Raw genomic sequence first — 14,118 nt, forward strand, 5'->3', positions numbered from 1 at the left:
AGTCTGCTACTTGAGTTTGCTAAACATCTCCGTAATGCTATCACACTTACCAAATAAACCTGTGACGAAACAAGCCACTTTTCTTTGGATCTTCTCTATCTCCTCTGTCAACCCGACCTGGTATGGATCCCACACTGATGAGCAATACTCAAGTATAGGTCGAACGAGTGTTTTGTAAGCCACCTCCTTTGTTGATGGACTACATTTTCTAATGACTCTCCCAGTGAATCTCAACCTGGCAGCCGCCTATCTAACAATTAATTTTATATGATCATTCCAGTTCAAATTGTTCTGTACGCATACTCCCAGATATTTTACAGAAGTAACTGCTACCAGTGTTTGTTCCGCTATCATATAATCATACAATAAAGGATCCTTCTTTCTATGTATTCACAATACATTACATTTGTCTATGTTAATGGTCAGTTGCCACTCCCTGCACCAAGTGCCTATCCGCTGCAGATCTTCCTGCATTTCGCTGCAATTTTCTAATGCTGCTACTTCTCTGTATACGACAGCATCATCCGCAAAAAGCCGAATGGAACTTCCGACATTATCTACTAGGTCATTTATATATATTGTGAAAAGCAATGGTCCCATAACACTCCCCTGTGGCACACCAGAGGTTACTATAACGTCTGTAGATGTCTCTCCATTGAGAACGACATGCTGTGTTCTGCTTGCTAAAAACTCTTCAATCCAGCCACACAGCTGGTCTGAGATTCCGTAGGCTCTTACTTTGTTTATCAGGCGACAGTGCGGAACTGTTTCGAATGCCTTCTGGAAGTCAAGGAAAATGGCATCTACCTGGGAGCCTGTATCTAATATTTTCTGGGTCTCATGAACAAATAAAGTGAGTTGGGTCTCACACGATCGCTGTTTCCAGAATCCATGTTGATTCCTGCAGAGTAGACATCATTTTTTGAGAGTTGTAAGCCTTGCTGTAATACCTGTTCAACAGCCAGTGGGCTGGAAAGTCTCTTCTGTCATACAGTGTGTTAAATAAATTTGGATTTGATAATGGTACATAAGGTAAGCGCCACTATACAATTTAGGGAAGCTTTGGAGTTTAGACTGTGAACATTTATATTACTGCACCAAAAATAGTGAATTAATGACAACAGTGGTTGACATATACTTTTTATCCTTTTATGACGCATCACAGAGTCCCTTCATGATGACCTAATTTCTTCTAGCCCTAAGTTGCTACAGTTTTTAGCTTTATACTTTGGTAAAAGCTGAATCTTATGAAGTAAAACAGAAATGCAGAAGTTCAGTTCTTTCAGCATTTTAAGGACTCTCTCTGATGGATTGAACAAACCTAACCTGTGACTATTTGTACCGCAGTTCTGTGTATCCATTCCATAGGCTCTGTTACTCCTGTCTGATATGGATCCCACACACTTCAGCAATATTCTGGGATAGGTCACATGAGTGTTTTGTATGCAGACTCCTTTGTAGACTAATTGCATTTCCCTAATTTTTACCAATGAAATGCAGTTTGCCACCTGCTCAACTTACAACTAAGACTATGTCGTTGTTCCTTTCATACTCCAACAAATTATTACACACAGGTATTTGTATGAGCTGACTGATTCCAAATGTGAGTCATTGATGTTATACTCACTAATGGGATATTATGTTTTTCCTTTTATGAAGTTATATGTTTATGAACATTAAAGGAAGACACCAATCTTTACAGCACTTTGAAATCTTATCAAGATCTGACTGAATTTTTATGTAGATTTTTTTTTCCAAACAGTACTTAAATGTAGTTAACTGCATCATCTGAAAAATGTTCAAGGTTACTATTAATATTGCCCATAAGATCATTAAACCATAAATATACAACGTGAACATCAAATGTCCCACTGCACTTTGGGCAGCTTGTAAACAGAAGAAACAAGAGCATGGCTGGGACTGATGAATGGGGCTGAGGACCAGAGGGCCGGAACAGGAGGGAAGAGAAATGAAAGGCTGGGTCCTGTGTTGGAGGTGGAGCTAATTTTAATGGGGTGTTACTGTCCCGTCCCCCACGGCCAAATTTAACAGCTGGTGTCCCCGCTGCTGCTGGATGGCCACTTGTCCTAGTATCAAAAGCCCTGTGCCAACAAGCGAATACCCAGTCAAGTGATGAGACAGCGCCACAGATGGCCCCACAGGTGTTGACAGCTTGTGATGGAGGATTGTGCATGGCTGATGGACATGGAGGAGTTCCTATCAGTGTCATACTGTAAGAACTCAAAAAAAGTGTTAGCACCTCATCCATAGGAGCGTCAGCCATGTCTTTCTTCATCTGTGTGGAAATGCAGAGGCATCAGATGTTGAATTCCATCTCTCCAGCAGAACTTGCTGAAAACCAGGGGCTGAAATTGAGCTCAGTTGTCTGTCACCAACAAAGGAACATTCTGCTGAGCACTGCAACCATAGCTTACACATTTGTGGACCAACAGTTGACCACGTACAGAAAGTTGGAGTTCACATCAATGACAATCAACCAGGTAGTACCCAGGAAGGAGCCTGCAAAATCAACATGAAACCACTCCCATGGGTGTAAGGGTGTCGGCCAAGGTGAGAATGTTTGGCAGAGAGCCGTTTGCTGCTGTTGATACTGATTACAGTTGCAGATAAGATGTTTGACATGCCGACCTATGCCCAGCCGGTACAGATGGCACTGGACGTGCAGTTTAGTTCACAAGATGCCCCCCTGACCTTATTGTAGGTGTCATAAGACTGTCGGTCATAGAGGTTCTGTTGGGACTACCCATGGAGACTGTTCATCTGTGGTTAGTAGGATAACTCCTTCCATCAGGTGCTGAAGGTGGAAGTAACGTCACAACCGATTGGAGTCCCAACCGGGAATGTGGCCCAGCCATCCCTGTTGTATGTACTGCAGTACCTTTTGTAAGATGGTGTCCTTGGCCACTTCTCCACCCAACTGGAAGCACAAGATCTCATCTTGGTTGAACTCCAGGTCAGGGCCCATCGTGCGATGGGACAAGGCATCTGCATTACCGTGTTGAGCGGTATTGCAGGAATGAATTTTGTAATAGGGGAGTCGGTGGGCAGTCTTCTCAGGTAGCTTTGCTAAAGGATCAAAGAGAGAGGTCAATGGGTTATGATACATAATGAAGTGAAACTTCGTTCCATATAGAAATATGAGGGCAGTTCAATAAGTAATGCAACACATTTTTTTTCTGAAACAGGGGTTGTTTTATTCAGCATTGAAATACACCAGGTTATTCCCCAATCTTTTAGCTACACAACACTATTTTTCAACGTAATCTCCATTCAATGCTATGGCCTTACGCCACCTTGAAATGAGGGCCTGTATGCCTGCACGGTACCATTCCACTGGTCGATGTCGGAGCCAACGTCGTACTGCATCAATAACTTCTTCATCATCCGCGTAGTGCCTCCCACGGATTGCGTCCTTCATTGGGCCAAACATATGGAAATCCGACGGTGCGAGATCGGGGCTGTAGGGTGCATGAGGAAGAACAGTCCACTGAAGTTTTGTGAGCTCCTCTCGGGTGCGAAGACTTGTGTGAGGTCTTGCGTTGTAATGAAGAAGGAGAAGTTCGTTCAGATTTTTGTGCCTACGAACACGCTGAAGTCGTTTCTTCAGTTTCTGAAGAGTAGCACAATACACTTCAGAGTTGATCGTTTGACCATGGGGAAGGACATCGAACAGAATAACCCCTTCAGCGTCCCAGAAGACTGTAACCATGACTTTACCGGCTGAGGGTATGGCTTTAAACTTTTTCTTGGTAGGGGAGTGGGTGTGGCGCCACTCCATTGATTGCCGTTTTGTTTCAGGTTCGAAGTGATGAACCCATGTTTCATCGCCTGTAACAATCTTTGACAATAAATTGTCACCCTCAGCCACATGACGAGCAAGCAATTCCGCACAGATGGTTCTCCTTTGCTCTTTATGTTGTTCGGTTAGACAACGAGGGACCCAGCGGGAACAAACCTTTGAATATCCCAACTGGTGAACAATTGTGACAGCACTACCAACAGAGATGTCAAGTTGAGCACTGAGTTGTTTGATGGTGATCCGTCGATCATCTCGAATGAGTGTGTTCGCACGCTCCGCCATTGCAGGAGTCACAGCTGTGCACGGCCGGCCCGCACGCGGGAGATCAGACAGTCTTGCTTGACCTTGCGGCGATGATGACACACGCTTTGCCCAACGACTCACCGTGCTTTTGTCCACTGCCAGATCACCGTAGACATTCTGCAAGCGCCTAGGAATATCTGAGATGCCCTGGTTTTCTGCCAAAAGAAACTCGATCACTGCCCGTTGTTTGCAACGCACATCCATTACAGACGCCATTTTAACAGCTCCGTACAGTGCTGCCACCTGTCGGAAGTCAATGAAACTATACAAGACGAAGCGGGAATGTTTGAAAATATTCCACAAGAAATTTCCGGTTTTTTCAACCAAAATTGGCCGAGAAAAAAAATGTGTTGCATTACTTATTGAACTGCCCTCGTATATGAAATTTCTTCAGCATAAAGATGATTGTGAGGGCATATCTCTCTTTTTACAAGTATCTCTTCTGGGTGGCATTGAGTGTCTTAGATGCAAATGCGAACGAATGTTCAGAACTGTCCACATCTCTGTGTGCCAGGATGGTCCTCAGGCCCCATTCAGAGGCGTCTGTCACCACCGCTACCTATGTGCCTGGTTGAAATGTGCTGAGACATTGTGCCAATGGGAGGGCTTGCTTTAGGGTGTTGAACACCTGCTCATGTGCCTCCGACTGTACAAAAGTCATGCCCTTGTCCTGTAGGTTGTTGAAAGGGTGTGCAATTGACTCCATACCTGGGGTAAATTTTCATTCATACATTACTTTTCTCAAGAAGGACTGGAGCTCCTTTAAATTTGTGGGGCGAGGAAGCACGATGATGGCTTTGACCAGCTTCTGAGAGTTGATGATGTCCTAGGTATTCCACCAACGGTTGAAAAACAAAAAGAGAGATTTTCTAAGATTGCATTTGAGGTCTAAGGACTGGAAGGAGTGTAACAGCTGCTGAAAGTTTCCTAAACATTCTTCCATTGTGGCTTCCGTCACTACAATGTCGTCTAGATTATTTATGCAGCCTGAAACATCCTGCAGCAGCTGCTCAAGAGACCATTGAAAAATTGCTAGGACACTGTTCACCACGAAAACTAAGTATCTGAAGTGATATAATCCTTGTGGCGTATTTACTACCAGGATTTTCTATGATTCGTCATCCAGAGGTTGTTGCAAGCCAGCTCTAGAGATATCAACCATGATGAAATACTGACCTCCTGGAGGTGCAGAGAAAAGATCATCTGGTTTCAGAATGGGATACATATTGATCTCTGACTGGGAATTGACTATAACCTAAGTCTCCGATAAGGTGCAGTTTCCCCAATGGTTTTTTTCACAGTTACCAAAGGTGTTGCTCACTCACTTGCAGACCCAGATTCATTGACATCCAAGGCTGTCAATCTATCTAGCTCATTCTTGATAGCATCTTTCAGTGTGATCGGTATGGGTCATGAATGGAAGAAGCAAGGGTGGGTCGATTTCTTTAATGTAATGTGTGCCACAAAGTTCTTCACTTTTCTCAGTTCTCCAGAGAAAATGTCAGGCTACTCCTTAGTGAAGGTTTCCAGCTCCAAAAGCAGTACTTATTCTGAGACCAGGTGGACCGAGTCATTGATGACAAATCAGAAAGCTGGAAAAACATCAAAGCCGAATAGATTCTCCGTATCTGTATGATGAACAACAAGGAAGGTGAGGTGTCATATAACATTTTGTACATCGCCATGATTGAGAGTTGTTCTTCGAGTAGAATGCGCTACTTGTTATGTGCCACTAAGCAGTGAGCTGTGGATTGTAGGGGAAGTACTCCCAGCTGGAGATACATTTGAGTGTTTAACAGGGGCATAGAGGCACCGGTTCATCCTGTAGCTGAACTTGGTTATTGTGCAAAGTGAATGTGATGAACAGTTTCTTATGTAACACCTCTGTGGTGTGGGACTCAGAAGAAATCATGTTAATTTCCGTTAGTTCCTGTTGAAGCAAGTGTTTTTTGTCCAGAGCATGGCAGACAGATGAGAAACACCCTTCCTTCCAGTATGCCTTGCACTGTGCACACCTGTTGAGGCAGTATACAGTCCAGACATGATGGAAATGAATGCCAGTTGGGCAGCTGAGACCTCTTTCCTTGTTTATGAGGTGGAGCTGCAGTGCGGTGGTGTTGGCACTCTACTGTTGCCACGTTTACTGTGTCAACAAAGTTGGATCCATCTGCCGCACCTGACGTGATGGCCGCCCCCTCACTCCGGAATTGTAATCTACAGCCTGTGGCCTGGGGAACTTCAAAGGATTTAACCCAATTTAAAACATCCTCAAAAATAGGGTCCTGAAATTGTATGGTGTCATGATACACTTCGTTATTTGGAGCCACTCCTCTGCATCGAATTACTTATTTACTGGAGTCACAAAATGACATTTCCTACTAAGTCCTTGCAGGTCAGCCACTCATGACTGATTAGGCTGCTTATAACACTGGTAGAGTCCATACGGGATGCAATCACATGGCAGTGTCAGTTAAATAGGTGGTTAACAGAACACACATTTCATGAAAGGTCAGTTGTGCCAGTTCCATGAGAGGGGCAGCCATGCAATGACAGTTGTTGTAAATAAGAGAGGGGCTAACTCAGCCACAAATTCAGTGTAGAATCTGATAGGGATTCCGTTGGCCCTTTAGCTTTCTTCAGTTTTAATGACTTCAGCTGTTTCTCAAAGCCACAAACACTAGTACCTATTTGGTTCATATTTTCAATAGTACGAGAATTAAACTCGGGCAATACTCCTGGGTTTTCCTTTTAAAGGAAAATTTGAAAATGGAGTTAAGCATTTCTGCTTTTGCTTTGCTACCCTCAATTTCAGTTCCTGTCTCATCAGTGACTGACTGTACACTAACTTTTTGACTGTACACTAACTTTTTTGCCATTAACAGCTATTACATGCAACCAGAATTGTTTTAGATTTTGTATAAGATCTTTCAACAATATTCTGCTACAGTAGTCATTGAATGTTTCACTCTTTGCTCTCTTGGAGGCCAAACATGTTTCAGTCAGTATCTCTTTATCTATAGCTCTTTGCTTTGTTTTACACCTATTGAGCAGTAGTTCACATGAAAACAGGACCATCAGCAGTGAGATACTTTCCACATTTATTGGCAACAATTTCTGATGTGAGTAACTTAAATCTCAGATATGCCCCCCCCCCCTCCCACAAAGGCCAAAGGTTTTAAATCAACTATATCTATTTAAAGTAAGAATATTTACTTACTAACACACGTATTTCCTGTAATACTTATTAACTATAAGTGTTGTTGAATGGTAAATCATATTTATTACAACACTGGCGTGGTACTGGTTTAAGAGGCCACATTGTTTACCATTATTCAACCACCCTTATTTTCATAATATCCTGTTAGTGATTGTAAGTGGAAGTGGGGCATACTTTACGCACAATAGCAAACGTCTTTAAACATTTTCTTTCTCTGAATCTTCTACAGTTTGTTGTATTAATTTTCCCATTCATTCTTACTACATATGTGTCTGTTTCAGTACTGGAATTTTATACTATAACTTATCTCATTGGACTATATTCCTGAATGCGTGTGCCTCTTTACCACCATATCTCCACTTTCAAAACTGAGTGTGAGTAGCCACTTACTAACATTTATCTTTGAGTTACATGGTAAAAGCTGTCATGCAAACCAACTTTGAACTTTGCCTGATTACCAGTTGTTGTCTGGTTTAGCTATTAATCCCAAACTTGTATTAGAAAAAGGAATGGAATCTGTCTGTTTTGTAAAAACCAGCTTACTATATATATGTGTGTTTACATGTAGTGTGCAGGTGGATCCCTCGTTTCTAGGAATGTGTTATTTGTCCTTTTTTTCCTTTCCCCAAGCTACTCTGCTCTTGCCCAGAAGTAGAAACTAACAGTTCTGAAGCTTAGTATAATGTCATGTATTTCTACTTTTATGTGTGCCTGTTGGCTACACCAAACATCCAAAAACATACCATTTATACATTCTATCAGGAGCGATTTGGAAATCACAGTAAATAACTGTACAATGATATGTTTGAATAAACCAATGACACTATCTCATAGGAAAAGCATTAAATTCTGTTTTGAGAATTTTTTAAAGGTAGAGAGGGGAAAGGAAGAGCTAATTCTAATTAATAGAAAGCTTGCTTTAATTTTACTGAGTTAGGTGGTGCAGTGGTTATCTCACTAGACTTGCATTCAGGAGGACAGTGGTTCAAATCCTCATACAGCCATCCAGATTTAGGTTTTCTATGATTTTCTTCCTCATCCTTGAAACCTTCTGAGCATATGTTTCAACTCTAATGGCCTCAATGTCAAAGGGGCATTAAACCCTAATCCTACTGTTTTGAATTTGGAGCCATTTTCACCAGTCAATGAAAACACCTAAGTGTAAGCAAAATAAAACATTAGTAGTCCCTAATTATCTAGTAAACAATGAAGTAATGAAATAATTAACAATATGAAAGTCTTAAGAGATGGAAGCCTGAGAAATGTGACATGCAAGTGTGGATACCATACAATAAAGTAGTATCAAATCTGTCTAGTGAAATCAAATTAAACATGTGTACAAAAAACTGTGCTGGCATAGATGAATAGTATTATCTGTGGAAGTGGATGAAGATGAAGTGTAAACTTGGCCCCAAAGGGTAACACTTTTGTGCTGTAGAAATGCTAAAGGCTACATCTACATCTACATCTGCATCTATGTCTATACTCTGCAAACCACTGTGAAGTGCATGGCACTGAGTACGTCAAATTGTTGTGATTATTAGGGTTCTTCCCCTTCTGCTCACATATGGAGTGTGGGAAGAATGATTGTTGAAGTGCCTCTGTGAACTGTAATTAATCTAATTCTGTTCTTACAATCCCTCTGTGAGCAGCATGTAAGGGGTTGTAGTATTTCCCTAGAGTCGTAACTTGGAGCAGGTTCTTGAAACTTTATAAATAGACTTTCTTCAGATAGATATATATATCTTCAAGAGTCTGCCTGTTCAGTTTCTTCAGTATCTCTGTGACCCTCTCCCAAGGGTCAAATAAACCTGTGACAATTTGTACTGCCCTTCTTGGTATATGTTCAATATCCCCAGTTAGTTCTATTTGGTACAGCTCCCATACACTTGAGCATATTCTAGAATGGATCACACGAGTGATTTGAAAGCAATCTCCTTTCTAGACTGACTGCATTTCACCAGTATTCTACAATAAATTGAAGTCTACCACCTGCTTTGCCCACGACTGAGCCTGTGTGATCATTACGCTTCATATCCCTACAATGTGTTACACCCAGGTGTTTATATGAGTTGAGTTGTCTGATCCCAAATGTGACTCATTGATATTATAGTCTTAGGACACAACATTTTTTTTTCCATTTTGTGAAGTGTACAATTTTACATTTCTAAACATTAAAGCAAGTCTAGACTTCACACAACTTTGAAATCTCATCAAGATCTGACTGAATATTTAAGCAGCTTCTTTCAGACAGTACTTCATTATAGGCAACCGCTCATCTTCAAAAAGCCTGAGATTACTATTAATAGTGTCTGGAAGGTCATTAATATACAACAAGAACAGCAAGAGTCCTAAAACACTTTGCTAGGGACACGCCCAAAGCTGTTTCTACATCTGATGATGTCTCTCTATCCAAGATAACCTGTTGGGTCTTCCCTACCAAAAAGTCCACAATCCAGTCACAAATTGTGTTTGATACCCCATATGGTAAGACTTTAAACAATAAGCATTGATGTGTAACTGAGTAAAATGCTTTTTGAAAATCAAGACATAATGCATCTACCTGACTGCCTTGATCCAAAGCTTTCTGTATGTTATGTAAGAAAAGTGTGAGGTGGGTTTCTCATGACTGATATTTCTGTTCAAGATACCTCATTATGTTTGGGCTCAGAATATGTCCTAAGATTCTACAACAAATCGATTCAAGGATACTGGATAGTAGTTTTGTGAATCACTTCTACCAGCCTTCTTGTAAACAGGAGTGATCTGTCCTTTCTTCCAAATAAAGGCCACAATTTTGCGTTAGAGAGATCTATAGCAGAGTATAGTTAGAAGAAGGGCTAACTCAGCTGCAAATTCAATATAGGATCTGATAGGGATGCAATTTGCTCCTGGAGCTTTGTTCAGTTTTGACACTTTCTGCTGTTTCTCAAAGTGATTGGCACTAACTCAAATTTTACTCATATTTTCAGTGATATGAGGATTAAATTGGGACAATTCTCCTGGGTTTTTCTTTGTAAAGGAACACTTGTAAATGAAAATAAGCATTTCAGTGTTTTCTGGGCTACCCGCAGTTTCATTTCCTGTCTCATTCGCAAGTGACGGAACACTAACTTTAGTGCCACTAACAGTCTTTACATACAATCAGAATTTTCTTGGGTTTTGTGAAATATCATTTGACATTATTCTGCTATGGTAGTCAATGAATACCTCATGCCTTGCTCTCCTGACAGCCAAATGAGTTTCATTCAGCATATCTCTGTCTATAGATCTGGGCTTTGTTTTACCTATTATGCAGTAGTCTCTGCTTCTGTAAAAGTTTCTTTACAGTGACTGTATACCAAGAAGGGTACCTCCCATTATTAACTGTTCTGCTGGGTGCATGCACTGAAGTGACTAGTCATGGTATAGCAATATGCATATATACAGATGGTGGTAGTATCGCGTCCATAAGTTATGAAAAGGCAGTGCATTGTTGCATTGGTGGGCAGTGCTTTATGGAGCAGCCATTTGTACTCAGGTGATTCATGTGAGAAGGGTTTGAGAGGATTATAGCTGCACAGTGGAAATTAACAGTCTTTGAACAGGAAATGGTAGTTGGAGCTAGATGTATGGGACATTCCATTTCGAAAATCGTTAGAGAATTCAATAGTCCGAAATCCAGCATTTCAAGTATGTGCCAAGAATACCAGATTTCAGGTATTACCTCTCACTATGCTCAATGCATTGGCCAATGGCCTTCACTTAACAGCCGAGAGGAGTGGTGCATTAAATAACCACAGTAATCAATTTGGGATGTACGACGACTGTATCCATTGGGACAGTGTAACTAAATTTGGCATTAATGGGCTATGGCAGCAAGCAACCAATGCAAGTGCCTTTGCAAACACCATGATACTGCCTGCAGTGCCTCTGCTTGGCTCCTGACCATATTGGTTTGACCCTAGGTGACTGGAAAACTGTGGCCTGGTCAGATGAGTCCCATTTTCAGTTGGTAAGAGATAATGGAAGGAATCAAGTGCTATGTAGACTCCATGAAGCCATTGATCCAAGTTGTCAAAAAGGCATTGTGCAAGTTGATGGTGGCTCTCGAATGGTGTGTTCTAAGTTTACATGGAATGGTCCGGGCCTTCTGGTCCAACAGATCTGATCATTGACTGAAAATGGCTACGTTCGATTACTTGGAGACCATTTTTCAGCCATTTGTGAACTTCACATTCCCAAACAATGATGTAATTTTTATGGATGTCAATGCTCCATCTCATCGAGCCACAATTGTTTTTAATTGATTTGAAGAATATTCTGGACAATTTGAGCAAATGATTTGGTCAAATGATTTGGTTGCCCAGATCACCTGACATGAATCCAATTGAAGATTTATGGGACATAATCAAGAGGTCAGTTCATGCACAAAATCCTGCCCGGCAACACATATGCAGTTATGGATGGCTATAGAGGCAGCAGGGCTCAGTACTTCTGCAGGGGACTTCAAACAACTTGTTGGATCCATGCCATGTCAAGGTGCTGCCCTACACCAGACAAAAGGAGGTCCAACACAATATTAGAAGGTATCCTACGACTTTTGTCACCTCAGTGTATCTGCCCAGTACATGGTCAACTATTCTTTTAATCTTTAGCCATAGTTCTCCTACATGCTCCTGTTCTGTGCTGACAGTTCAGATTCCCTCATTGAGACATAGCAGTGCTCCTTCTCTGTTTACTGAAGATATATTTTGTTCTTTGTAATTTAGTAATCATTGTTGCCAGTTTTGATGTGGACATCCTCAACAGCCTGTTCCAGGAGGTTACCATTACCATTTAATGCCCGCACCTAACACTGAGTGTTGCCCAAACAATCCTGATGCAGCTTCAATTTCTGTCTCAGTGGATTTGAGTTTCGTGTCTACTGTGACAAATATACATCTGAATTTCCTTTTGATATACTCTAAAATTTTTGCCCACTCTCTCGCTGCTATCAATATCGGGATTTAGTCAGCTTTCTCCACCTAGTATTACCTGAGCTTCACTGCCTTTCAGGACCACTTCAAAATCTGGGACTTTGTTGCAAGTGCTTTGGTAGTCAACTACTAGGATTTTAATACTCTCACCTGTGAGGGGCATTTCTTTGGTTCTTACACTTGTACTTCTGAGTCTCTTACAGTTGCCATTCTGAACTGTATGGAGAGTCGCCTAATCTAAAAACCCTTGCGTGCATCCCGCACAGTATCAGCTACCTGGGTAGCAGCCTGTGATGTGTAATGCACTCCTATCCTATTTATGGGGACCATACAGTTCTCACCCCAATGGTGCAAGGCCAGGTAGTCGCAGCCTTGCTTGTCACAGAACATTCAAAGTAAATGGTTGAGTACTTCCAGTCGACTCAGGACCAGGAGTCCACGATTAGCCCTGGCGATAATGCTGTAAACTGTGAGCTTTATTGAAACTTCATGCACAAGGCTGCTATTTTCAAACTCCATTGTCAGTCACTGGAATGATCGAAGTATGACCTTGGATTCCAAACGACAGGCATTGTTTGTTCAAATGTGCAACACAGTCCACAGTTAGCTCCACCATTTTCCTTTAGTGGCTACTGGAATAGCCTCTTCTGCATGTTGAATGAGGACCATAGGCATACACACTTAGTGCATCTGATATTCCTTCCTGTCTTGCTGCTTTTTCCATAAGGGGTACCATTATTTACCATACATTTGAACTACCGACGATCAGTAGATTCCTACCCTTTCTAATTTGTCTCCTCTTGACACACAGCCAAGCAGATTTCCCCAAAATAGGTGAAATGAGTCCCAATAGCTGAGTTTCAGTTTCAGTGAAAGACACCACCTCAAACTTGTTGGTTAGGAGGATTGATATGACACACTGCGTCTTCCCTGGCCCTGTCTACCATGTACTGGATGCCTAGCTCTACCACTGACATGTCACCTGCAATCAAGAGGACAAGTAATGACAGATCCCATACTTCCTGCGGAGAAGACAGGATCCACAGGAGAGCATAATACTTCAGGTACATGACTCTGGGTGCTCCTCCAACACACTGATTCACAGCAGTTGCCGATCATATGACAGTAGCTACAGAGATTTCCAGCTGCTTACGGACATCAGCTATCTCATCTTATGTTCAAGAACAGCATTCACAGTGGGGGTGCACTGTGTCTGTTTCAATGTTTTACAGGATAGTGAACAAATAATTTTGAACTAAGCTTGCTGACTACCTTAACATGTTGAGCAAATAAACACTAATACTCTATTAGGAGTGAACCAAATACATAAGACAAGATTTCTGTTAAGGCAATGGAAAAGCCTATGGTAAAGATTACTAGTGAAAACTTTTTGTGGTTGATTTTGGTCACTAACAAACTTGAAAAAAAGACTTAATTGATGATAAGTGGAGATAATATGTACTCCTCGTGAAAGGGAAAACCAGATGTAACACAATATGTTAGTTAAAGTGTGTGGTACAGTAGCTAAATCACAAATGTTGATTTACTGTGAATTAGTTTATGCACATGACAATGATAATGTCAAAAATTCTCAAAAGTGTATGTTTATTTGCACTGATGTACACTGATAATGTGGGTGATCTTTTCTGTGGCTGTAGCTGTGAATCACAAACGCTGACTGCTACAAAATAAGTTGTCTACAGCACTTGAAACTTACAGAAATGTTCAGAAATATAGTCTTGTAAGTGTCCGAAAATTCTACAAAATAAGACTTATGATGTAATTGTGCAATGAAATTAAAGAATGATTGTTCTGAATGA

General features: G+C 41.3%; 1 protein-coding gene across 1 annotated transcript in view; it reads left to right on the forward strand.

The window, feature by feature from the left end:
- Positions 1 to 14,118, forward strand: part of LOC126236335 (uncharacterized) — an 86,547-nt gene that overhangs the window by 45,299 nt on the left and 27,130 nt on the right. The window lies entirely within an intron of this gene.

The sequence above is a fragment of the Schistocerca nitens genome, chromosome 2 (genome assembly GCF_023898315.1).
Source record: "Schistocerca nitens isolate TAMUIC-IGC-003100 chromosome 2, iqSchNite1.1, whole genome shotgun sequence".
Lineage (NCBI taxonomy): Eukaryota > Metazoa > Arthropoda > Insecta > Orthoptera > Acrididae > Schistocerca > Schistocerca nitens.